The following is a 25,721-nucleotide window of genomic DNA, read 5'->3' on the forward strand; positions in this document are numbered from 1 at the left end:
AGCTGTGAGATGACCAGTAGGCCAGCTATACAAACTAATTGCCTAGTATAGGTGTCTGGCACCTCTTGTCAGAGAGGGCTGAGGGCTATGGATACTGTCTGGAAGCTTCTTGTTTTCAAAGGGGGAGACTACTTTGCCCCCCACCACTGTTGATTAGTATTTGGCAGGGGAGTTGGTGAATGAAAGGGTGACAGGCACTCTTCACTGAGTTGTCAGCCAAGGTGTTGTCTTTCAGGCATACAGCCCCTTTAAAATGCTTCAGCCAATCAGAGAAGAACCCAAGGCAAAGATAAATAAGAGAATCAGTGAGTTCCAGGGGCCAGGTTGTGACTCTGCTTCTAGGAAGCCCGTCTTTAGATAATAATCAAAATCGGGAGCAGCCTTCGTAGCCAAAAACTTTCCTTGGACTGGCAACTTCAGAGCTTGGGCCTGAGATATAAAAGACAAAACCTTAAGGGCAGGATTTCCAAAAGCACTCAGCATTAGCTAACATTGTTCCTACTGCCTTCAAAGGGGCAGGGATGGAGACTAACAGTGAACGCTTTTGAAAATCCCACCCTAAATATTTAATATTTGAAAAATTTTAATTGTTAAAACATTGCAATGTCAAAGGATGAGTACAAAGGTGGAACTTACTTGAAATTGCCCTTGTAAATGTAGTTTCTATTTAATAAGGTAGAAATGACCTTGGACAAGTCACCAAAGCTGACATTTTTGGTTGCCTCATTTTTGAGGGCCCACCTTTTGGTGCCTACGGACTGGTTTTCCAATGTTTCAGTACGTGCAGCTCCCATTGACTTCAGCTGGACTTGTAGGAGCTCAGCACTTCCAAAGATCAGGGGGCAGTGTCTCAAGTTGGTCACCCAAAATTAGAGCACACTCTCCTGGTCTCCATTCCCCAAGCTGTAGTATGGGCATAATACCACCTCTTTGACAGGAATCTTGGGTTCCTTAGTGCTTGTCAAGTGCTGCAGGCTTCTCAGCTAGAAGGTGCTAGACATTAATAAAGAAAGATGTACATGCTAATATGCATTTAGGTTAGTGATGAGTTAATTGGTAACAGTTTATGAATTTGATTCAGTCAGCACACAAAGTTTTGAATGTTGCTTTTCTGAACTTAACTAAATTTCTTTGGTCCGAAAATCCAACTAGAACTTTGGTGACAAAAGATTCTTGCTCCTTCTCCTTCTGGCCTGAACAAGGAATTGCACTGGGGCAAGTCAACTAAAAGCAAATAAAACTAAACATTTTCAAATCTCCTAAAAGAATGTGTTTCAGTTCATACTTTACACAATGATTTAAAGCTGATTCTTATTTGATCTGAGCCAGTTCACGTATCCCTCACATTTTAATATGGTCCATTTATCAGAAGTTCCAAGATTGCATTCTTACATAGCTTGCCAGAGAGCAGCAGGGTGGCTCCCAGTAGAGTGATGTAAAAAACGGAGGCAGTTGGGAGGTCATCAATGACAACTAGAGGATCAAAGAGAGAGAAGCTGGGTGGTTTCATTTAGTGAATCTCCTGTGGTAGATAATTTTGTAAAGTTCAAAGTCAGACTCTGGAGCAGCTCAGTTTTACTGCTTTCAACAAATAAGCTAACTCTTTCAGAAATGTAGTAAAATGATCTTGTCTCAGCCTATTCATCTCAAAATATGTAAAACACAATCCTCTTAATCCTTCCTTGGAAGGACTTGGGCGATTGAGTAGCCAAATTGGTAGTCACTGCATTGCTATGGTGTTCAGGCTTCTAGGATTCCTACACCTTTTTACTCTTGGTTCATGGATGGCTAAGTCACTTTCTGTTACCTCAGAGAAGCCCAGAAAATAACAATAATATAATATGAAATGTGCTATGGAATTTCATTCCACTTCTATAATGAGCTTAGGAAACCCCTGAAGTGGAGAATGCATGATTTTAAATAGCTTTTTGTCTGTGTCACAGTTTCAGGGCATCTGCACCTGTGTTCTCCTTCCGTAGTCCCTCGAGGGCACCCACTTAAAGGTTTCCAGCTCCCAGCCATCAACTCTCTTGGGTGGAAACCAGAGCCTCACTCCCTCCTGAGTGGGGTACTTTCAGGCTGCACAGTTCCTGGCCTACACTGTGATATTCCCAGCAAGCCAGACTGCCTACGCAGGTCAGTGTCTGTGCTTTGCTTTCTCTTCAAAGGCTATGAACAACACAATTGCCTGCAGTCACAAGTTACCACACAGCTCTTTCTAAGCAAGCATGTTTATTCTTAAGGTGAAAGCCTTCCAGTGAAAACACGTTTAAAACAATGAAATAACCTATACCCATGCTAAAAAACTTACCAGAGATCATCTATCAGTCTTACGGAGCCCTAGCAAGTCAGGTCCTTCCAGCATTTCCACATGGATTGGGACTCCCCCTTGGACAGACAATCCTGTCCCTTTGCTGGATTGGAAAAAAGGCCCTAAGTCAGTTTAAACTCCAGCTATTTACCCACAAGTCCTTTCTTTGTCTGTTGGTCACTGGAAATCCAGTTTAACCTAGGATACATGAGCCTCCTCAGGAAGTGGTACTCTCAGGGGAGGGGTGACTGTGTGGGATTTATAACCTGGTTGATTTGCGTAAATCACGCCGCACTGATTTTGGTTCTTGGAGGAGCTGTATTAGCCTTCTCCACTGAATTAGAACACAACATACAGAAACCTTCATTTAAACACAGTGGACTCCAAACAATGCATGGGGTTGCAATATCTGTCACATCTCCCCATGGAGAGGTTACTTACACTCCCTGCCCACAATAATACATACACTTAATACAATAAGGTCTTTCAAGGATATTGCAGCAAATTCCCATATCTGCCACATCTCCTCTCTAACGAAGGGGGTGTACCTGGGGTACTTGACTAGCATCATAGGGGAATCTATCAACTTATTTCCTGGACAGTGTTTAAACCATTACTTTTCATAATTTCATATGTCTAATGTGCATGTAATAAACATTCTTCTAGCAAGCCAGCATACATCCTTCAAAAATCCATAGCGAGTTGTCTGACAACCATCCAGTATAATATCTCCCATTAGCACCCCTGGGGTGGAACTCTCGCACACTCCTTATTACCCTTGTTTCCCCAAAATCTGTGAGTGTGAACCAGAGACTGGGTCCTCCCACTTCCACTTCCCATCCGGTTTCCAGAAAGTGTGTGCGGTGTCCCTTTGTCCCTCAAGGGATTGTCTGCTTCAGTGATGGATTGAGGTTCCCCACTCGCCCTGGAAGAATTAGATGCAGAAATTCCTTGGATCAATGGGAGAAATAAGTCAGTGCTGCTTCCCTGTGAAGTATCTGTCAACCATGGACAGCAGAGGAGTCAGGCAAAGGAGATTCTTCAATCCCCACCCCAATAGCCAAATGCCTGTCCCTGCCCCACTTTCTCAGAGGTTGGGTTCAGAGAACTCCGGTGGCCTGTCCTCAGATTCTCCTTCTCTTCTCTCTCATACTGATGCTGCAAGCTGCTGGGTTTCAGACACACTCTGTCCCTTTCTCTCTCCATCTGCAGCTTCTCCTGCTCTGTCAATCTATCCACAGTTCTTTGTGCATTTGATTCTGGTGGAATGTGGGTGCTGCCTTTGTCAGCTTCTCTCCAGCCTTCCTCTGGGGAATCAGCTCCAAGATTTTCCCCAACTGCTGGATGTTCCCTGCAAATCTGGACCATAATTCCATTTCTGCTCATCAGAATCCAGCAAGTCAACTAGCTGCACTCTTGCCTGCTCCTCAGTGTTGAGCAGCCTTTCTCTGCATAATTCAAGCAGCTCACCTGTCAGGTGCCACACCTCCTGAACCCAGCTCCAGGGGACTGTCAAGCAAGAGCCTCATCCTCTGCACCACCAGGTCAGATGAGGGAACTGCAGCTAATGCCCCACCACCAGATGCTACTCCCGCTGACTCAATGGCTCAGGTGATTAGCAGCAGACTGCCGATTGGACACAACCAGGTATAACACTTCCTCTACCTGTCCCACCCATTGTCTGAGTAACCAGCTGTTAGGCTTGTTGCTGCCTAGATCCTGGAGACTGTAGCAAGGCGCTGTGGCCTTTCTTGGAGCCTGGGCCCGAGGAAGGGTTGCAACGCCCCAGCTGGACTGTGCTATCAGCCTACAGAGACCAAATCCTTGCCTCTTTGCTTGTCCCTAGTTCTTATTACCATGCCTGTTCCTGTTACTATGCCTTGTCCCAGTTCCTGCTACCACACCATTTTCCTCGTTCCTGCTTCCTTGCCCTGACTGCCACTGCTGATTCCATCTCTGACTGGTGGAGTGACATCTGACTCTGACTTAATCCTTGGTGTGATCCTGGCTCTGACCCTTGACGTGGCTTTGGACTCTGACTCTGGCTTTGATCTTTGGCGTGACTCCCAACTGTGACCCTGACTCCACCCCTGGCTCTGACCACTAGGTCAGAGCACTGTGTTAGGAGACCTGACATGACCTTTCTTTGGCTGTTCATAACTTATTTTCCCCTGTCTCTGTTTTCACTATTCCTTTCCTGGAAAGACTATAAGACTTATCTTTGTGCTTTTCCTTTCTATCATACTTGCTTTCACTGTTGTTGGCACTTATGGCAATTCACACCTTCAGAGATCCCACTTCTTCCACCATGTAGTCACAATTTTAGGGCAACTGCACCTGAATTCTCCCTCCACAGTCCCTGAAAGGTTCCCACTTAAAGGTTTCCAGTTCCCAACCATCACCTCTCTTGGGTGGAGACCTGCGCCTCACTCCCTCCTGACTGGAGTTTTTCCAGGTTGCACAATTCCAGGCGTACACTGTAATATTCCCAGCAAGCCAGACTACCTAAACAAATCAATGTCTGTGCGTTGCTTTTTCTTCAAAAGCTATGAACAGCATAGTTGCCTGCAGTCATATGTTACCACACAGCTCTTTCTAAAATAGCACATTTATTCTTGAGCTGAAATCATTACAGAGAAAACCTAATAAGAATCTATATGCACGCTAAAAGCTTACAAGAGGTTACCTATCACTCTTATGGGGGGTCCTACTAGGTCAAGTTCTTCCAACCCTTCTGCAAGGATTGGGGCTCTCCTTTAAACAGCAGGTTCTGTCTGTTTGCTGAATCAGCAAGAAACCCGTGAGTCAGTTTAAACTCAAGCTATTTTATCCAAAAGTTCTTTCTTTGTGTGTTGGTCTCTGGAGAATGTCATTTGAACTAGTATATGCGAGCTTCCCCTAGAACTGGGACCCCTCTGGGTGGTTTACAACCTGGCTGATTTGCCTTAGTCACTACCCACTGATTTTAGCTCCTGGAGGAGCTGTGTGAGTCCTCCCCAGTGGAATAGCACAGAATCATACATAAATCATTCATTTAAAACAATGGACGATGGGGTTGCAATATCTGTTACATCTGCCCCCAAAGGGGTTACACACAATCCCAGCCCATGACAATATATAAACTTAATACAGTAGGGTCTTTCAAGGATACTGATGGAAATTGCCATAGCTGTTACAGTGTGCTTTCTTGGAAGAGGGCAGGCTAATGCTACTTTTTTCAGTCACAGCAGCAGCAACAAGGTGCTGAATGTCCCAAGATTCCATTGCAGTCAATGGGAGTTAAGGGCCCTGCACCTTGCAGGATTGGGCCCTATACGAGTAATAACAAATCACAAATGTGGTATTAGCTGTCAGATGTAATATAATTGTCCAGATCTGGGTGACAATGCAAGGAATGACAGAGATAGCCAGCTGGGCTTGGCAGTAAGGCCAAGTCCTTTTTGTTGGAGTACAGTATTGCACAGCACAGCAATAACTATAATTTCAATCATTTCCCCACCACCGTAGGCTTCCCTTGACTCCCCCTTAATGAAAGCACTGCTCTCTTGTGAGGGACTTGGGGCGGGAGGAGGGGGAAATAAAAAGGGACTCTTTCCCCAAGTGGGGAGGTTACAAGGCACCTAGAGCCATGGCCATGAGAAGAAAGTTGTTAGGTTATCTATTGCTATAAAATCCACATTTCTTGACTGGTAACCTTTGGGCAGAACCAAAGGGAAAGCTTTAAAGCACCTCTCAAGCCAACACAGATTTCTAAAGACAGGCCATTCCAATTAGGCCGCTATGGGTGGTCAAAAGGAGATCTCCTGAGTTCTTGATCATTCTCCACTCTGTTTATTTGATTTATCTTATTGTGGTGAACAAAGCGAAGCTGAAATCAGAAAAGCTTCTAGACTCAGTTCTGTCTGGAAATAAAAACAGACAAAACTAAAACTAGCTGCTGCTTCTTGATTAAAAATCTGAAACAAAATAGATTAAACCATTCGTCTGTCTCATGTGAAAATCTCTTTTGAGGAGAGCCATTCCATACTGTTCTGTACAAGGACGACAGATTAATCTCCTTCTCTCTCCCTCACCTTTTATAGTGATGCTGTGCAAGTGATATCATACTGACGGCGAAAATTATAAATATACCGTGGCTGCAATTTAGCAGTATTAATCACACAAATTTAGTAGTTTTAGATGGTAGTAGGTCATCCATTAGCTGAGAAGCTGACAGTTGTAGCATGGAAGCCTGAGTTCAGGCCTCATCTTCTCCTCTCAGGTCATCTATTTCTTTCTCGGCAAAAACATCTGGTCATTTCAAAACTGTAATTTTCATACATTTTAGCTAACAGTGGAATGTTGAAAAGCTGTTCTGAAAAACATAGTTCTTTTCTGTGCCAAACCAGTTGGCCTAGAGTTAGCAACTGTTGTTATAAATCTTCCCTTTGCTTTTTCAACAGCTCTAAAAACTACAAAATAAAAATGCTTCATAAAGACCAGCCAGCGGCTGTCTAACACAGGTTAGTGCAGTGAAGGAGCTTAGCATGCAGAGCCTCCAACACCTCTTCAAGGCCACTGCTGGCATCATCACACATGGGGCCCTGTGAACCCCACAACTTCTCCGCCTCAATCTCTGATTTCAGGGTACTAAAAATATAAAGAAGAATCTTAGTTTTCCTTTAAAAAAATGTTTCTAACCCCGCCCCACCCCAAACACACTTTTTTCTTCTCTTTTGCAAAAACAAATAAATATAAAGCACTGAGGAGGATCAAAAGAAACAAGCAGCTGAGTTCCACTTCATCATCAGGAGGTTGTGGGGACACTAAATTCCACCTTCCCCCCATACATAAACACACACACACACACACACACACAGAGTTGATGTTTAGCTGGAGGGTGTTCCTAAAAAACTTCTTAATGCTTCTTCTCAAAATCCTTAGCCCAGCCTGCTGCATGGAGCTCAGATCACAAGGGAAGGAAATCAGTTATATTTGGTGCCAGGGGAAGAACGGCAACACATTGTTTAACATTTTCAGATAGGCCTGCAAAAGTTGGCTCTGGGTGAACTCTCCTGGTTGCTGACTGGCTGTCACTGTGCAACTAAACTGGCTCCTCGGGCCACAAAGATCACAGCGTAACAGACATGGTCTAGCAGACTGTTCTAGCACAGGGAACAAGGGCCTTCTGCTTCCTAACCTGGATTCTGATACTAGTGTCCTCTTTACATGGATCTCAGGAAATCAGCAGAGGCCTAGGACCTCTGCCTTACTTCTAGACCCTTCAGACTTGCATGGTTACATGGGTCCTAAAGGAGCCACCCTGTCCCTGCCTCCCCATCATTCATTGCCCTGAAATCTCCTGTTTGAGTACATGGAAAGGTGTTCACACGTTGGAGGGGGACAAATGTCAGATAATGCTGTCAGCCTGGGGATAAGATGGCTTCTCACCCCCTCTCTCAACTTGGATCAACCCTCCTGCCCCAGAGTAATTGGGAGGAAGGACTCAGTTTCCCTTGATTTTTCAACTGCCTTTCAGTTTGTGAAGTCACTTACACCTGCACTGAGTCTGTCCATAGTAGGTGTAAAATGCTTTAACAGCAGAACTGCAGCACTTTACACCTATTTTGCAAAGGTGTAAGTGACTTCACAAGCTGCAAGGCAGCAGAGAACCAGGCTCTAGTCTAAGCACATAATTATAGATGCTAGAAATGGAAAGGATTTAGTAGATTATCTATCTTATCTGTGTATTTGATCGTATCTAGGTATTTACACTGTGCTGCATTAGTGGTGTACCGACAGGGGGTGGGGGGGGGCACTGGTCAGGCCTTCAGAGGAACCGTCCCCCATTGTCACAGGTGGCCAGGAGCCGCCAGGCTTTGAGATCCCCAGCAGCCGCGCCGACCCCAGCTCAGGCCAGCCAGCACCCAAGGGCTCCCATTGCGGGGGAAGCAAGTGTCCTCCCGGCCCCTCCACCCCCCGTGCTGGGCACAACGAGGGAGCCGCAGGGCCCAGAGCCTGTCATGCCCTCCCTCCCCCACTGGCCCTCCCGGGGGCATCTGCCCCTGCCGCTCCCAGCTGCACCCACTGCCCCCACAGTATGGGGAGAATGGGGGAAAGTGGGAAACGGGCCTGCAGACCCTTCCCCCTTGCAGGGTGCTGTTGCTGGTGGGGAAGGGGGGATGCAAATGCAAGTATTGGCCCCAGGCTCCGGAGACCCATGGTACACCACTGTGCTGCATTATCCTGGCAACGATGCGAATGGTTCGTAATGTGGGTGTAAAATTGTTTTGTACACAAAGCAGATTTGGGTTTGGTTTTAATGTCCAGTGAAGGTTCAGGTCCGTTTTTATTTTATCTGAACTGCCTGTCCCATTCTGCTCAACATCACGCCTTCTTGCTGGGCTTGTTTACCTGAAGTGTGTTTACATAACGGCTGATAATTATTTTGTAGGAAAATTTTCCCTTAGCTCTTCTATCTCATTTCTACACTTACCAGCTCTGCCCACCAAGACTCCCTCTTTCAAACATCAGTGATGCCCAGAAGTCTCCTCTTATAATTAAAGTTTCTGTGTGTTCTAGAAGCCAAGGAGCTGTACTGAACTTAAGAAACTGAGTTTGGGAAATGTTGGGGTTTTTTTTTTTTTGATGGCTTTAACCAACAGCCCATTTATTGCCCTGTCTCTGTTATAAATGCAGCACACTGTGCTAGCCCCTTTTTCAATGGGAATTGGGGTTTCTTGGCGTACATTCCAGTGCTGGCAATTAGACAAATTACAACTATGAAGCCAAGGAGTAAAAATGTAAAAAGCTACTTAATAAAAAAAAAAAATCTCATGCGCTGGTCAACCTGAGAAATGAACAATTACTTTTTTGACTGGCTTAAAAGGGGACTGCTTTATTTCAATAGCAGCAAAGATAGTCTGGCTCTCTCCCCAGTCACTTTGCAGGGCAAAACTTCATTAGTCAAGGGTGCATAGACACTGGGGTCATCCTGTGAACAATCTGAGCTATCACCTTTTTAAATATGTCCTGAAACATTGTCATTTCCAATAACACCCCCAGTGAAAAGGAACAGCTTTGCTATGTAGTTCAGAATCATTCCAAACAAACGGATTGTGAAATATACAAATTTCTATTTCCACCTGAACATTTGTCAAGCATTAAGACCATTCCAGAGGGGTGCTTTCATATACTGAAACTCAATTTTTCCTTCTATTTTCTCCAACTTGTCATTGTTAATAATGATTAGTAATCATTGCTTTTATTATTGTTCATTAAGCACTGGCAATGTATTCGTCTCTCTGCGAGACACAAAATGAAGAAATTCCCAGTCCAGAAGAGCTTGCAAGCCAATAGGCAGAATCAAAGAAGACAAGGCAACTTTGGAAACCTGGGGGAAGAAATACTTCATTTCCTTTTGCGATAATGTTTGAATTGGTCACGTCATGGGTGCATCGAAGAAGAAGTGAGTCTTGATTAGGATGTTCTCTGTAGCAGGGAGAAATGTTGTCTGGAGGACTGAGTGCTGTCCTATACATTAGAAGCCCTGGGCTCTAATCCCAGAGCTACCTTCCACTTACCCTGTGATCTTGTACAACTAACTTCACCCAGATGGGCTGCTGTTTCTCTTGCTCCCAGTATTTGTCTTGTCTATCTAAATTGAAAGCGCTTTGAGGCAAGGAGTCTCTCTTACTATATTTTTGTACAGAGCCTTCTATAATGAAGCCCTGATCTAAATGCTACTGTAATACAAATTATAATATGGGGAAGGTGGTGGTCTGGCAAACAGGTTGAGGGGGTATTCTCCATGCAGGAAGCAGTGTAGAAAGAGGGCTGGAGACAGATGGGAGAGAAGGAGACAAATGGAGTACTGCATTCTGAAAACATTGGTGCCTCTGAAATTAGTTTTTGTTTACAATGTAGTTTAATGGTAAACAGTGTTTGCACAGAATGCCCAGGGTTTACATTATTGGTGTTGTCAGCAGTAATTAAAGTATACTGCACTGAAAGTATCTGATTGATCAGAATTCATATCCTGCTCCAATACTCCTGAAAGTATTTCAGAAATAAAATCAAAGCTGCTTTTGTTTTGTTTTTTTCTGGAAAGGTAGTAAATATCTGACTGGAAATAGTTTCAGCTTCATAATTAAACTTTCATTGGCAATGATATTTTCTACACCTATTCATTGCTTCCTCTCTGTAAAGTATATGTCCTCTCTTTTCTTTTTTGTAAGGATCTGAAATTTATTAAAAAAATTAAACTAGTTCACTGTCTAAGAGCTAGTTTTTATTTCAACATTCATTACAAGTTTCTGAATGGCAGTAAAGTACTAACATCAATAAAGAACCTAATGCCTCATAACCCCACCCAGCTGAAAAGCCTATGCTGAGGTAATATTATCGAAGGCAAAACAGGAAAGTGTGTAAGCAGAAGCACTGTTTGCCTCAGGGTTCATCTAACAATAGAAACCCCTGTCTGTATCAAAACCTGAACTACCTGCACTGGGTTTAATTAGCCCAACATTAATACTGATTTCTTCAGACTGATTGTCTGAGGAAGGACTGATTCATCAGAGGATTTAGGAGTGGTACAAGAAGCCTAGAGGTGAAATTCACCCCAGGCAGGGGGGCCAATATGATTTTTATATACTGTGTAAGTCCCAGTTTGAGCCAACACAAGTAGGAAGATTGTTATGAGGGCTCACATAGTGCATAGGCCTTCTGTTGGCCCTCTGAGCAGGGGTAAACTTTACTCAGGTATGAAGTTGGCCATTGTAAGTTCTTGGGAGCAGTGGCTATGAGTTCTGATCTCATATCAGCTTCACACACATTGACTTGATTGGAGTTATTACTGATTTACACCAGTGTGAGAACAGAATCTGACTCCTGCTCCTTCCATTTGAAGGTAAAACCTACAGAACACTGTTAGCACAATATGCATAAGAATTAATAACCTTCCAGGTAAATATAATATTGCTTTTACAGTTCTGTCAGGCTTGTAGATCACAAAAGCTAATTTCTGATCTTAAAGCCTGAATTACCTGCTCTGCAAATTTAATAAACAGGAAATAGGGTTCAGGATAGCCTCAGAAAATAAACATTTGTAATTAGCCTCATCAGCCACTGGATGTCAGCAATTGCTGCAACTTTAAGAGTATTTTTTGGTGAAATATGAAGGGATACATTTTCAAAAACTAGTGCACCACACACAGAACTGGAAATGGGAACTGCAAGTGCGAACAGATGGTTAGACAGAAAAGCACAGAACCAGATGTTCAGATTTGTTTCAAACTGGATGCAAACTCCCATGCACGTAAGTCTGTATGCAGCAATTTACAAAAAAAAATCAAATGCTTTTCTGGTTGATTCAAGCACCCACTAAACATTGTTTAATTGCACTCGGTTTGATTTGATCAGTTTCGAATTTAAAAGGCCGACAAAAGCTTGTGCCACTGAAAAAAAAAATGCTGCTGTCGTATTGGATACATGGTAGGAACAGAGCTGAGAAAGAAGCAGCCATTTTTATTTGTTTTACTGTAGCACCTGTCACAGCAGAACTGAACTTTAAACGCAAAGCAAACACAAAATAAAAACCCCACAAAACAAAGCAGTACAAAAAGTAAAATGAGCTTTCCCCAGTCTTTACCTATTCAGTGCTCTTAGCTATCAGACCAAATCCTGCTCAGCATAATAAAGTCAATGAATCTATATGCATGAGTAAGGGTTAGTCCTATGTGCTTCCAACAATGGATTATGGTACAATTGCACTGCGTGGCATGGAGGGAGCTGGTGAACACTATGACATTTCCCTATGTCTTGTACATTATAAAGCCCCTAAAGAACTGTTTGATGATTCACAAAAAAAAAAAAAAAAAAAAAAATCAAAATTCAGAGCACTCAATAGCCCTCAGAATTTCTCATTGCATTGTACAGGGAGCCTAGCCTATGGGTTTGTCTACGCTGCATCTGGGAGCAGGCCTCCCAGCCAGGTCCACAGACTTGCACTAGTGTGCTAAAAATAGCTGTGTAGACATTTCAGCTTGGGCTCTGAAGCCCATCCCCTTTCTAGTCTTCAGAGCCCAAGTTCCAGTCAGAGCTGCAATGTCTACACAGCTGTTTTTAGCACATAGTGTGTGGTTGTGGACCCAGACTAGGAGGCTCATTCCCAAATGCAATGTAGACATCCCCTAGAAGTCAGGCATTGCAATACCTAACTACCTTTGTGGATCTGGGCCCAAGTGACCAGGGAGTGCAATATGGTAGCAGCTGTGAATCATTGTTATGGTAGACTGGGCTTTTAAATATGATACTCACCGAATCACATAAAGCATGAGATAAACAAGAAAGCAATTAACCTAGCTTTGACTCTTTGGAGTCCCCCACCTTGCAGTCAACCAGCTGCTTTGCTAATAAGCCACAGGTTTGTGTCACATGAGCAAGAGTCTGATTGGAAGGAATGCAAGGGTACTCAGTGGTAGCCTTGCACATCTGTTATAACTAAATGTGGGCATTTCATTTATTTGTAGTTTTAGCAAACTATAAGCATACAGTAAGAGATACATAGAAGGCCATTAAGACTAACTCTTAACAAGGGGTCTGTAAAATAGATACTAATTCTCATTAACATAGATTAATAATGTAAGGGCTATATGAACTATTGGGAGTGCAAGAGTACTCCACTCAAAACCAACCTTTACTGAAAATAATTATTTTATTTATTTTACCATTACTATATGTGCATTAAGACAGTATTCAACCTATAGAACAAGTGATGCAGGCCATAAAACCCAACAAAGATCATCACCATGCTTCATCTCTGACACCGAATCTTTGATGCTATTATTGGTATACAGCTTACTAAGAATAAAGTTCTCATTGGATTATTTGCCACAATCACATGTCTAATTGGCTTGTGCTACGAGTAATAAAGATCTTTTGTCCTAATGGTTATCATCCAATTTGTGGATCAGATTCAGTCTGACTATCACGGGTTAGAAATGAATATCTTGTCTTTGTTTTTCATAGTGGCTATAAATAGTACCATAATTATGATGTGGTGTCTCACTTAGTAGTTGTGGCCAATTCTTTTCCCTGTCCTATGGGCATCACAATACAGACAATCAATTAGCTCTTGTAAAAGACCATTCACTTCACTGAGAGTTGAGAATACTCAGCAGCTCACAGGATCAGACCTTAATGCATTTCCTTTGGTTGATAACTGTAGGAAATGGGTTAATGAACTTTCGCTGCAGTGGTGAATGTGTTCTGCTTTGATATTTATGAATAACTTATATATGTAGAGGCATGTTTTTGTTAAAAAAGAAACTTGATAAATAAAACACATGTACTGTTTATGTTCTTCTGTGTAGAAAAAACTTCAGTAGCTTATAAGAGCCATATTTTTCTGGGTGTATTTACTGGAATTACTAAGGGCCTAATGAGGGAAAAGGGAAGGAATGAGGAATGCTGGCAGGTGTAGAAAGGAGATGAAAGAGTTTCTGCAGGTCCTTTTTTTACACTACCAAAAAATAGCTCCCAATCTGTATAAGTCCACTTCTTTAGTCAAAAACTCAAAGATAAATAGTTCTCTCTCTTTTTTTTAATGGGACCTCTGTGGTAATTATTGCCTCTGACCTTGTGGTCTGGAAGCCTTAACAAAGGCCAGCAGATTTATGTTGTTGAGCAAACTACTCTGTTATATTCAGCAGTTCATAAAAAGTGAAGTTCCCTTGAAAAGTTCTCATGTGTACCAGCTCCCAGGTACCTTTGAGAGGTAATTTAATGTAAAGAACGAGTAGTGCCTGGAATATTTCAGTGATGATTGAGGCAGGTTTTAGGATAATTTACTTAACTAACAACAAGAAATAATCTTTAAAGTAAACACAGCCCTGATGCTCTTGTAACCTAGCCTGGCAGCAGTCTCTGCAACTAGCTCCTGTTTCTCAGCTTGACTGTATGAGCGCACAATAGTGCGACATTGAGTAGTGTCCTCGATGGGTGGCATCTTTAAGCTTCATGCTGAAGCTAACCCCTTATAACCCAATACCAGGCAGCATTCAGAGTACTCATGCTTATTACATTCACATACTTCCTATTCTCTTGATGCACATACATGGCTTCCATTACCCAGAAGAAAAGTTACACGCATGAAGAAAGTACTCCTAGCCTATTGCTGCATTCTATCCCAAGTACCTCCAGTGCACTACATCTCCCCCTGCTTAAATGCTTTACAATCATTCTCCACTACTTTTCACCTTGAGTAATCATTTGCACCTGCACAAAGTGAGTGCAAAGTGAGTTGACACCTACTTTTCACAGGTGCAAATGATTACACAAGGCAGTGGAGGCTCACGGAAGCTGCCATGGCTAGAAGTTGCATTGTCTGTTAAAGCATGAAGAATAGGTTGAAGGTAAGTGATGGAAATTCCCCACCTGAAGGGATAATGGATATGCCATAGAGAGAGAGAGACAGACAGACAGACAGACAGACTTCATTTGTTTTGGTAAAGGTTTGATATTCAGTGGACCTTAGGGTAAAAATTATCAAATAAATAATGGGGAAGTGTCTGCTTTATATCTGATGTTTTAAAATAACTTTATATTTAGCATTTTGTTACAATAAAGGCAAGGGAAGTTGAAAATACCAAATCTAAGGAGGTTATTGATTGGAAGGACACATAGATAATGCAATTACTCCCAACAGCCAGATGTGGAATAGTTCACTTTTGGGGAAAAAGCATATTATTATATTATATTCCCCTGCCAAACATTAGTGGCATGGAGAAATAAAGTCTGGGAAATCTCTCCAACAGAAAAAGTCACAGACAGCCTTATATCAGGATCAAGTTGGTATTAAATTATATGGTTACCATTTTGGGAATGTGAACAAAGTAAATACACAGAAAAGTGGTTGACCAAACACAAATGGGTCTGTAATGATAACAGATATAGGTTATTTATTAATACAGTTAGTTATTACTTGTATGGAAAGTTCATGCATGTAAATGATACATTTTAAAATATTTAAAAAATTAAAAATACTAGTGCCTGCTCTGTTGTATTGCAAGTTTTCTGTTCTATTCATAACATCTCTTTAAAGAGCAGCTGCTACAGGTTACTAATGGCAAGGGAGCCTTTTTTATCAAGGTCTTTGGTTTGAATTATCACAGGCTGATAGAGACTGAAAATGCTACCATCTCCTGGGCCTTTGTGGTGGGCACAGTCCAGTAGCGGGGTATCCACACAAAACAAACCGCCACCACCACCATCACCACCACAACTGGGACCCAGGCTAGAAACCTCAGCTGAGAGTAGAGTGACCAGATAGCAAGTGTGAGAAATCGGAATTATTTTTTTTGTAGGGCAGGAATAATTGCGTTATATAAGATTAAAAATAGAACTTGCACATAGACTTACCTTGTACTGTTAGAGTTGCCGCCTTTCTAAATGCTGGTAACCAGACCCCTGAGGCAACACCCCTGCCCTACCTCTTCCCTCGAGGCCCCACTCTTGCCCTGCTTTCCATCCTCCTCCTCCCCCCCGAATCTCCCCATCGCTCACTCCTCTCCCCGTCCGTCCCACACCCCCCGCTCGCTAGATGGTCTCAAGGAGCCTGCCTGCAGGTAGGAGGTGGCCCTGGCTGAGCAGGGGCTGGCGCAGGTTAATGACACAATGCCTCCCCCTGCCCCGCAGTAACTGGACTTTTGGTTCAGGTGCCATTTAGGGTTGCCAGGTACCAAAAACTGGACACCTGGCAACCCTAAATGGCACCTGGACACAGAAGTAAAAAACCTGACTCTGGGTAAAACCTGGATGGGTGGCGACCCTTTCTCTTCCCCCTCTATTCCCTTCCTTTCCCCATTCCTCTCCACACAGTCCCCTGCCCCATCCCCCTCTCTTTCCCCTGCCTTATCCCATCTCCCTTCCTTCCTCCCTGCCTCTTCCCACTACCCCATTCCCTTGCCCTTCCCCACACCCACACCATGGGCACTCACCATTGTACAGAAACAGGGCCTAGCACACAGAGAAGAGGATGACAATGGACATTAGGACCCAGGAGGCAGCATCCCAGAACTGCCAACCTCTGCTAAGGAGAGGGGCTGAGTGAGCCAGTCCAGGGTGGGAAGGACAGAGCTCCCTCCCCCTGACAGGCTGAGCAGAGTGCAGAAAGCTGCATTGGGGGGGAGGCAATGCCCCCCCAACCATGCCGATGGGTGATGCGGATTGATGACCCAGCGACTCCCCTGGCCTGTGGTAACCGGACTTTTAGTGTCCCTGCCAGTTTCTCTTTTTGACCAGACTCATCTGGTTGAAAGCAGACATCTGGCAACCCTATTTGCTGTTGGGCACCTTGAAGGAGCCCAAACTCAAGCCCTGCCGTATCCTCCTTCAGCCCTGCCGTGCGGGCGTGTGGCTCAGGCTTGGGCACGGGCTCCTTCAGCCCCAAGAAGAATCAGGACAAATGGTGTCCTGACAGGACTTTGATCGGGACGAGAGAGAAAACCAGGACGACTGTGATTTTATGGGGACGTCTGATCACCCAAGCAGAGAGGCAATGAAATGAATGGGCCTGAACTAACTTTCCCACCCACATAGGTAGGAGTGGAGACAGAGCAGCAAGGCAGCGTAGGAAAGCTTGCGCTGCACTACCTAGGGTGTACCTGTTCCGTGGATAATAAACAGAGCGTTTCAGTCTCAAGGATAGTCAGGCAGGCATTTTCACCAGCATTTTCACCAGCATTAAATTCAATAATTAGGAAAAAAAACACTGGCGGCTTAGCTGAGAGTGATGCAAAGCAACTTGGGTGGAGGAAGGGAGGCAGGGAACAGGAGCTGGCCCAAAGCTTTTACTGTGTAACTCCACTGGAATGAGCTTCTTTTAAGATCATCCATTTAAAAACACACTCGCTAATGTTTTTCCCTAACAATTTACTTATAGATTAGTTTTTATATGCTTTCCATGGGGGGAAAAATTGATAATGTGACTAAAAATATTTCTCTTGCAAAAATGGCCAAGTTACAGTGGAAAAAACCACTTCAGCCACATAAAGATGTGATCGCTATAAAAACAATCCTAGGGACTTGCACAGCTCTCCACCTGCAGCAGCTAATTAGGAAAGAGGCTCCAGAGCCAGCTCCTGCCGTTTTAAACCCTGGGAAAGGAATGCTTCCTGTCTGTATGCAGGATGGGATCTAGGGTCTGGTCCTGGGATCATCTGCTGCAACAGGCCTGGGGTAAAAGGCGGCTGACATCACACTTCCTGCTTGCAACTGGATGGGACATAGAAGAGTGCCCATGCACAAAAGCAACTTTAGAAAATGGCTGGTCATTTATGTGGTCAAGTGAAACAAGACTCAGGGAGATCCTGGAGGCCTCTTAAAACATAGGGGGGTCCATTTACTTTGGAGTCTGTGGGATATACAAAATTCGTAGCCCTCAGCTGAAGCTTTCAATGAAGTACTTATATTCAGAGAGTGCTTCCCAGCCTTTCCTTTTCTTTTCACTATAGATAGATCTTACGTATCAGGATAGCCTCTGTCTAGAACAAGGGGGCAGATTTTGTTGGCATGTAGTGCCACTGCAGATGATCACTGCTCGGGTGATGCCTCCTCTTCAACTTTCATTTAACACAAAAGTTGAACTTGCATCCCTGCTGGTTGTAAGGAAATTCCTCCAGCTAAGTCCCTAGTATAGTGCTGGGTCATAGTTACTGGCTTTGCTTCTTCTCTCATTTATTCTGGTGCTTGCACCATTTGAACTCTGCTGACTGCAGATTGGTGAGTTTTGACTTTCACTGGTAATTGAATAGAAAACCTGGCCCACTGACTGCGCATGCACTGGCTCCTCTGCACCACTGCAGGCGGCACAAAGGGGCTACAAAGCTGACTTACAGGGTAGCAGAGGATCTCCTTGGAGGGAAGGATCTCTGGCTGGCATTGAGTTAGACCTTTTCTACACTACAGAGTTTTATCGACACAAGTTACACCGATGACCTACAAGTGCTATAATTACATTGCTTGTGCACGTTCACACAATGCTCCTTCCATCAGCAGAGTGCGTCCACAGTTGGTTCTCTAGCATTGAAAGTGAGAGCAGTGCACTGTGGGTAGCTATCCCACTGTGCAACTCGCCACTTTCTGCAGCTAGGAGTTGTGGGAAGATGGAGTCAATCGCAGTGCATCATGGATGCAGGCTCAACATCCCATGATGCATTTTTTCTATCCCATCATTTCATGGGTTTCCAACTACATTTTGCAGCATTTTTCAACTGCCCCTGTTTATTGTGCGCCCAGCATCTCTGTGTGACAGGATGGACCCTGCACTGCTCTTCACTGTTGTGGTCACTATTATGAACACATCGTGGATGGACATGCAGTATATCATGAACTCCCAGTCTGAACAGGAAACAGAGGTGCCTGACCTGCTGTGTGCCATGGAAGGAAACAACACCACATTGCTTTTGGCATTCACGGAGCAGCTGCACATGGTGGACAGTCACTTTTTGAGCATGGGAAACAAGCACGTGTGGTAGGACCGCATCATTATGCAGTTCTGTGATGACAAGCAATGATTGCAGAATTTTTGGATGCAGAAAGCTACTTTCCTGGAACTATGTGTGGAGCTCATCCCAGCACTGTGGGACAAGGACACCAAAATGAGAACTGCCCTCTCAGTGGAGAAGCATGTGGTGATCACCATGTGGAAGCTGGCAACTCCAGACTGCTACTGGTCGGTCATGAATTAGTTTGGGGTCAGGAAGTCCACCATTGGGGCTGCGATAATGCAAGTGTGCAGGGCCATTAATCGCATTCTGCTATGGCGGACAGTGACTCTTGGAAATATTCATGAAATAGTGGATGGCTTTGCAGCAATGGGATTCCCTAACTGCAGCAGGGTGATAGATGGCACACACATCCCAATTTTGGCCCCGGACCATCTTGCGATGGAGCGCATCCATAGAAGGGAGTACTTCTCTATAGTATTGCAGGTGCTTGTGGATCACTGTGGGCATTTCACTGACATCAGTACGAGGTAGTCAGGGAAGGTGCATGACATACACATCATCATGAACACTGGCCTTGTACAGAAAGCTGCAAGCAGGGACTTTCTTTTCAGACCAGAAGATTCCAATGGGGGATGTTGAAATGCCCATAGTGATCCAGGGAGACCTATGGCTCATAAAGCCTTATACGGCCAACCTGGACAGCAGCAAGAAGTGCTTCAACCACAGGCTAAGCAGGTGTCTAATGACCATAGAATATGTGTTTGGCAGATTAAAAGCACGTTGGCACTGCCTTTATGGCAGGTTAGATATAAATGAGGAAAATATTCCCATAGTTATAGCTGTCTGCTGTATGCTCCATAATATTTGTGAGGCTAAGGGTGAAAAGTTTTCCCAGGGTGGAGCATGGAGGCAGATCGCCTGGTGGCTGATTTTAAGCAACCAGATATCAGGGCTATTAGAGGGACACAACGGGGGGACTATTTGAATCAGGGAGGCCTTGAGACCCAATTTTTGACAATGAGTACTAGTAATGGGTCTTTATATACAACACTGTGACATGCTTTGTTAAGTTGCCATCTTGCATGAAAATGTGGATGATTCCTGACTGTGATTTGTACTCTGCAAATGATCCAATTGCCACTGTATTAATTTCAGCAGAAACTACCATGTATGAAGACAAATAAAGATTGCTTTTCTTTCCGAGAGTATGTTTTTAGTAAATAACAATTAAGAACACACACACACAATGGTTTGTGGGAAAGGAGAAAACAGTGAAGAGCAGTGTAGGCTCTCCTAGCTGTGTGTAAGTCCAACTATCATTTTGGAAGCTGGTTCAAAGGGGTACTGAGTGAACAGGGGTACCGAGATGGATTGAGAGGTTGGAAGAAATGTCTGGAAGTTGTTCAGGGAGAGCATGGGAAGCAATGCTGTATTGGCTGCAGGGGAAATGGGGTGCGAGGGAATGGGAGGGTTGGGGCAGGTGAACGTGCATGAATTCTGCCTCCAGTGTGATTACGGACTTCAACATCTCAGTTTGCTTCTCCATTGCTTTTATCATCCATGCTGTGTTCTTGTTTTTCGGCCTCTGAGGATTGGAGCACCTCTTCAAACACGTCGTCTTTGCTCTTTCTTGGTTGCTTCCTTATTAGGCAGAGGTGCTCTGCCATTGTGGCAGGGGTTCCCCTGAAGGCCACATCTGCAGAAGCACAAGAAACAATTAACAGAAATAGGATTGTTAGTGCACTCACAGCTTTGTAAATGGTAAAATACACCTCTTTCTTACTGTCCCCTGGCATGCACACAGCTTGATGAATGCTCCAAACATGGTGAGTTCAGCCCGGCAGTGGGGTGCGCTCAAGGTGAGGAAAAGGGTTTGATGTTCTTCTAAGGGGATCACTGCGGGCGACTAGGGACAAAATTGTAAATTCTGCCACAATTTTCCACAGGCAGGGGTCATAGTCGCTGATATTTCAATCCTGAGGATAAGCAATGATGCAAGGTTGCATCTCCTGCATGCAAGCGGCTTCAGATCAGATCCATATGCTACTCACCTGTATGCCACTTTGGTCCCTGCACAAGTGATTGCCGATCGGGGTAGGAAGTTTCCTACAACAGGGGAAGGAGCAAAGCAGCTCTGCCAAAGAACCTTTGGCAGAGGATTAGCGAGTACTTCCAGGAAAGTTTCCTAGAGATCTCTTTGAAGGATTTCTGTGCATTAATACACTTGTCCACCACACTGCTTAACTGCACAAGAGAATGTGAAGCACACACAAACACAGCTAGTCTTGTATATTTCTATTCCTTCACCCACTTGTAGAATATTACCAAGCAAAGGACAGCTCTACCTCACATAACTGAGCAGCATCAACTCAAAAAGATCATAGAATCATACAATATTAGAGTTGGAAGGGACCTCAGGAGGTCATCTAGTCCAACTCCCTGCTCAAAGCAGGACTAACCTCAGTTATATCATCCCAACCAGGGCTTTGTCAAGCCTCAGCTTAAAAACCTCTAAGGATGGAGATTCCACCACCTCCCTAGGTAACCCATTCCAGTGCTTCACCACCCTCCTAGTAAAAAACTTTTTCCTAATGTCCAACCTAGACCTCCCCCACTGCAACTTGAGACCGTTGCTCCTTGTTCTGTCATCTGCCACCACTGAGAACAGCCTAGCCCCATCCTCCCTGGAACCCCCTTTCAGGTAGTTAAAGGCTGCTATCAAATCCCCCCTCACTCTTCTCTTTTGCAGACTAAACAAGCCCAGTTCCTTCAGCCTCTCCTCATAAGTCCTGTGCTCCAGCCCCTAATCATTTTTGTTGCCCTCCGCTGGACTCTCTCCAACTTGTCCACATCCTTTTTGTAGTGGGGGGCCCAAGACTGGACACAATATTCTAAATGCGGCCTCACCAATGCCAAATAGAGGAGAATAATCACTTCCCGTGACCTGCTGGCAATGCCCCTCCTAATGCAGCCCAATATGCTATTAGCCTTCTTGACAACCAGGGCACACTGCTGACTCATATCCAGCTTTTTATCCACTGTTACCCCCAGGTCCTTTTCTGCAGAGCTGCTGCCCAGCTCATCGGTCCCCAGTCTATAGCTGTGCATGGGATTCTTCCTTCCTAAGTGGAGGACTCTGCACTTATCTTTGTTGAACCTCATTAGATTTCTTTTGGCCCAATCCTCCAGTTTATTTAGGTCACTCTGTATCCTATTCCTACCTTGCAGGGTATATACCACTCCCCCCAGCTTAGTGTCGTCCGCAAACTTGCTGAGGGTGCAATCTACCCCATCCTCCAGATCATTAATAAAGATGTTGAACAAAACCGGCCCCAGGACCAACCCCTGGGGAACTCCGCTTGTGACCGGTTGCCAGCTAGACATGGAGCCATTGATCACTACTCGTTGAGCCCTATGCTCTAGCCAGTTCTCTATCCATTTTATAGTCCATTCATCCAACCCATACTTCTTTAACTTGCTGATAAGAATACTGTGAGAGACAGTATCAAAAGCTTTGCTAAAGTCAAGGTATATCACATCCACCTCCTTCCCTACATCCACAGAGCCAGTCACCTCATCATAGAAAGCAATCAGGTTGGTCAGGCATGACTTTCCCTTGGTGAATCCGTGTTGACTGTTCCTGATCACCTTCCTCTCTTCCAAGTGCCTTAAAATGGATTCCTTAAGGACCTGCTCCATGATTTTTCCAGGGATTGAGGTGAGGCTGACTGGTCTGTAGTTCCCTGGATCCTCTTTCCTCCCTTTTTTGAAGATAGGCACTATATTTGCTTTTTTCCAGTCCTCAGGGACCTCCCCCAATTGCCACGAGCTTTCAAAGATAATAGCCAATGGCTCTGAAATCACCTCAGCCAACTCCCTCAGTACCCTTGGGTGCATTGCATCCGGCCCCATGGACTTGTGAATGTCCAATCCTTCTAAATAGTCTTGAACCCGTTCCTTCAGCACTGCGGGATGTTCGCCTCCTTCCCATTCTGTGCCACCCAGTACAGCAGTTTGGGAGCTGATCTTGTCTGTGAAGACAGAGGCAAAAAAGGCATTGAGTACCTCAGCTTTCTCCACATCCTCCATCACTAGGTCGCCTCCCTCATTCTCTAAGGGGCCCACGCTTTCCCGAATCTTCATCTTGTTGGAAACATGCCTGTAGAAACCCTTCTTGTTCCCCTTCACGTCCCTTGCTAGCTGCAACTCCAATTGTGCTTTGGCCTTCCTGATTTCATTCCTGCACGTTCGAGCAGCGTTTATATAATCCTCCCTAGTCATCTGACCAAGCTTCTACTTCTTGTAAGCTTCTTTTTTGCGTTTAAGTTCGCCAAGGACATCTTTGTTAAGCCAAGCTGGACGCCTACCATATTTGCTATTCTTTCTGCACATCGGGATGGTTTGCTCTTGTGCCCTCAATATGGTCTCTTTAAAATACAGCCAGCTCTCTTGGGTTCCTTTCCCCCTCATATTAGCCTCCCAGGGAATCCTGCCCATCAGTTCCCTGAGGGAGTCAAAGTCCGCTTTTCTGAAGTCCATGGTCCGTATCCTGCTGTTCTCCTTTCTTCCTTTTGTCAGGATCCTGAACTCTACCATCTCATGGTCACTGCTGCCTAGGTTGCCACCCACTTCTACTTCCCCTACCAAATCTTCCCTGTTTGTGAGCAGCAGGTCAAGAGAAGCACGGCCCCTAGTTGGTTGCTCCAGCATTTGCACCAGGAAATTGTCAGCGACACTCTCCAAAAACTTCCTGGATTGTTTGTGCTTTGCTGTATTGCTCTTCCAGCAGATGTCAGGGTGATTGAAGTCTCTCATGAGAATCAGGCCCTGTGAACTGGAAACTTTCCCTAGTTGAGTAAAGAAAGCCTCATCTACCTCATCCTCCTGGTCTGGTGGTCTGTAACAGACATCCACCACGACATCATGCTTATTGTTCTTGCTTCTAAGCTTAACCCAGAGACACTCAACTGACTTATCTCCAGTTTCATACTGGAGCTCAGAGCAGTCATAGTGCTCTCTTACATACAGTGCAACTCCTCCCCCTTTCGCCCCTGCCTGTCCTTCCTGAACAGTTTATACCCATCCATGACAGTGCTCCAATCGTGAGAGTTATTCCACCAAGTCTCAGTTATTCCAATTATGTCGTAGTTTCTTGACTGTGCCAGGACTTCCAGTTCTTCCTGCTTGTTTCCCAGGCTTCTTGCATTTGTGTACAGGCACTTGAGATAAGTAGCCGATTGGCCTACTTTCACAGTATGAATCGGGAGGCCTCCCCTGCTGCACCCTCCTCCTTCTGCTTCCTTGTGGTGTCCCTCTTCCCCACTTACCTTCGGGCTTAGGTCCCCGTCCCCCGTCGAAACTAGTTTAAAGCCCTCCTCACTAGGTTAGCCAGCCTGTCTGCGAAGATACTCTTCCCTGTCTTCGTTAGTTGAATCCCGTCTCTTCCTAGTAATCCTTCTTCCTGGAACAGCATTCCATGATCGAAGAATCCAAAGCCCTCTCTTCGACACCACCTGTGTAACCACGCATTTACTTCCACAATGCGACGGTCCCTACCTGGGCCTTTTCCCTGAACAGGGAGGATGGATGAGAACACCACTTGCGCTTCAAACTCCTTTATCTCTTTTCCCAGAGCCACATAGTCCGCAGTAATCCGCTCAAGATCATTCTTGGTAGTGTCATTGGTGCCCATGTGGAGAAGCAGGAAGGGGTAGCGGTCTGAGGACTTGATAAGTTTCGGCAGTCACTTACCAGAGTTCCCCTCTCCTGTATCATGTGTACCAGAGACGGCATGCTGGGACTGGCTTGAACCCCCTGTGGTCAAGAAGAGGTCTTGACTTCCCATGGCACTGGATGACCCTATTGCCTGTCCCATCTCATCCTTCAACTTGACCTCCTCATCCATGACTTCATCCTCAAGGTTGAGTCCGTTGTCTGCTATCTCCAGCCCTGGGGCTCCTAGCTGTGGAGGTCGGGTCACTTCTGAGGATGGCGTCCAGCTTCTTATAGAAATGACAGGTTTTCGGCACAGCACCAGAGAGATGGTTTGACTCTCTAGCCTTCTGGTATGCCTGCCTCAGCTCCTTGATCTTCACACAGCACTGATGTGTGTCCCATTCATAGCCCTCTCCAAAAGGCCTCAAGAAATCTGACCATAGGTATTGAATTTCCTATGGCTGAAGTGGAACTGGAACTGCACAGCCTCCTCTCCCTGTATACTCAGCAGATCCCACAGCGCTGGTGTACTCCAAGTGGGAGAGCTATTGCTGTGTGGAGCCACCATGGTCAGATGGGAAGATGCGAGGTGAGCTCTCCATGCCGAGGAAACAGGAAGTGGAATTTCAGAAATCCTGGGCCTTTAAAGACGGATGGGTGGATGCCTGTGTACCTGGGTGCAGGTCATCAGCTTTCGAACTGATGACCAGAGCAGTCAGGATGGGCATTGTGGGACACCTCCTGGAGGCCATTTATGGCGCCATAACCAAGCAAAGTGTCTACAGTGACACTTTGTCAATATAACTTTGCCGCAAAAAGCCCTATGCCTTGTCGAGTTGGTTTTATTTTGTCAGCAAAGCAGGAGAGTTTTGTTGGCAGGAGGAACATTGTAGTGTGTCCACCTCCACTGTTTTGGCAACAAAAGCTGACATTTCTTGACAAAACTCTGTAGTGTAGGCCAGACCATAGTGTAGCGCTGCGCTACATTATCCTGGCCTCCCAGCATAGGAGGGTATTGGAATGCATGCCTGGCATGTTCTGTGCTTTGACAGACTCTTGCTGGTGTAACAACCCTGTCACATGCTAGTACAAGTTAAAGTGGCCCTCAGGCTGCTCCAACTTGTGCTGGAGGCTAAAGTGGCTGCCCAGCAGCCTTGTCAATTAAGGGGTTGTAGAGTATTGGGTGTCGGGAAGGAATTTTCCTCTGG

Source organism: Emydura macquarii, unplaced genomic scaffold, assembly GCF_026122565.2.
Source record: "Emydura macquarii macquarii isolate MOO-44397 ecotype Brisbane River unplaced genomic scaffold, CSIRO-AGI_Emac_v2 contig_719, whole genome shotgun sequence".
NCBI lineage: Eukaryota > Metazoa > Chordata > Testudines > Chelidae > Emydura > Emydura macquarii.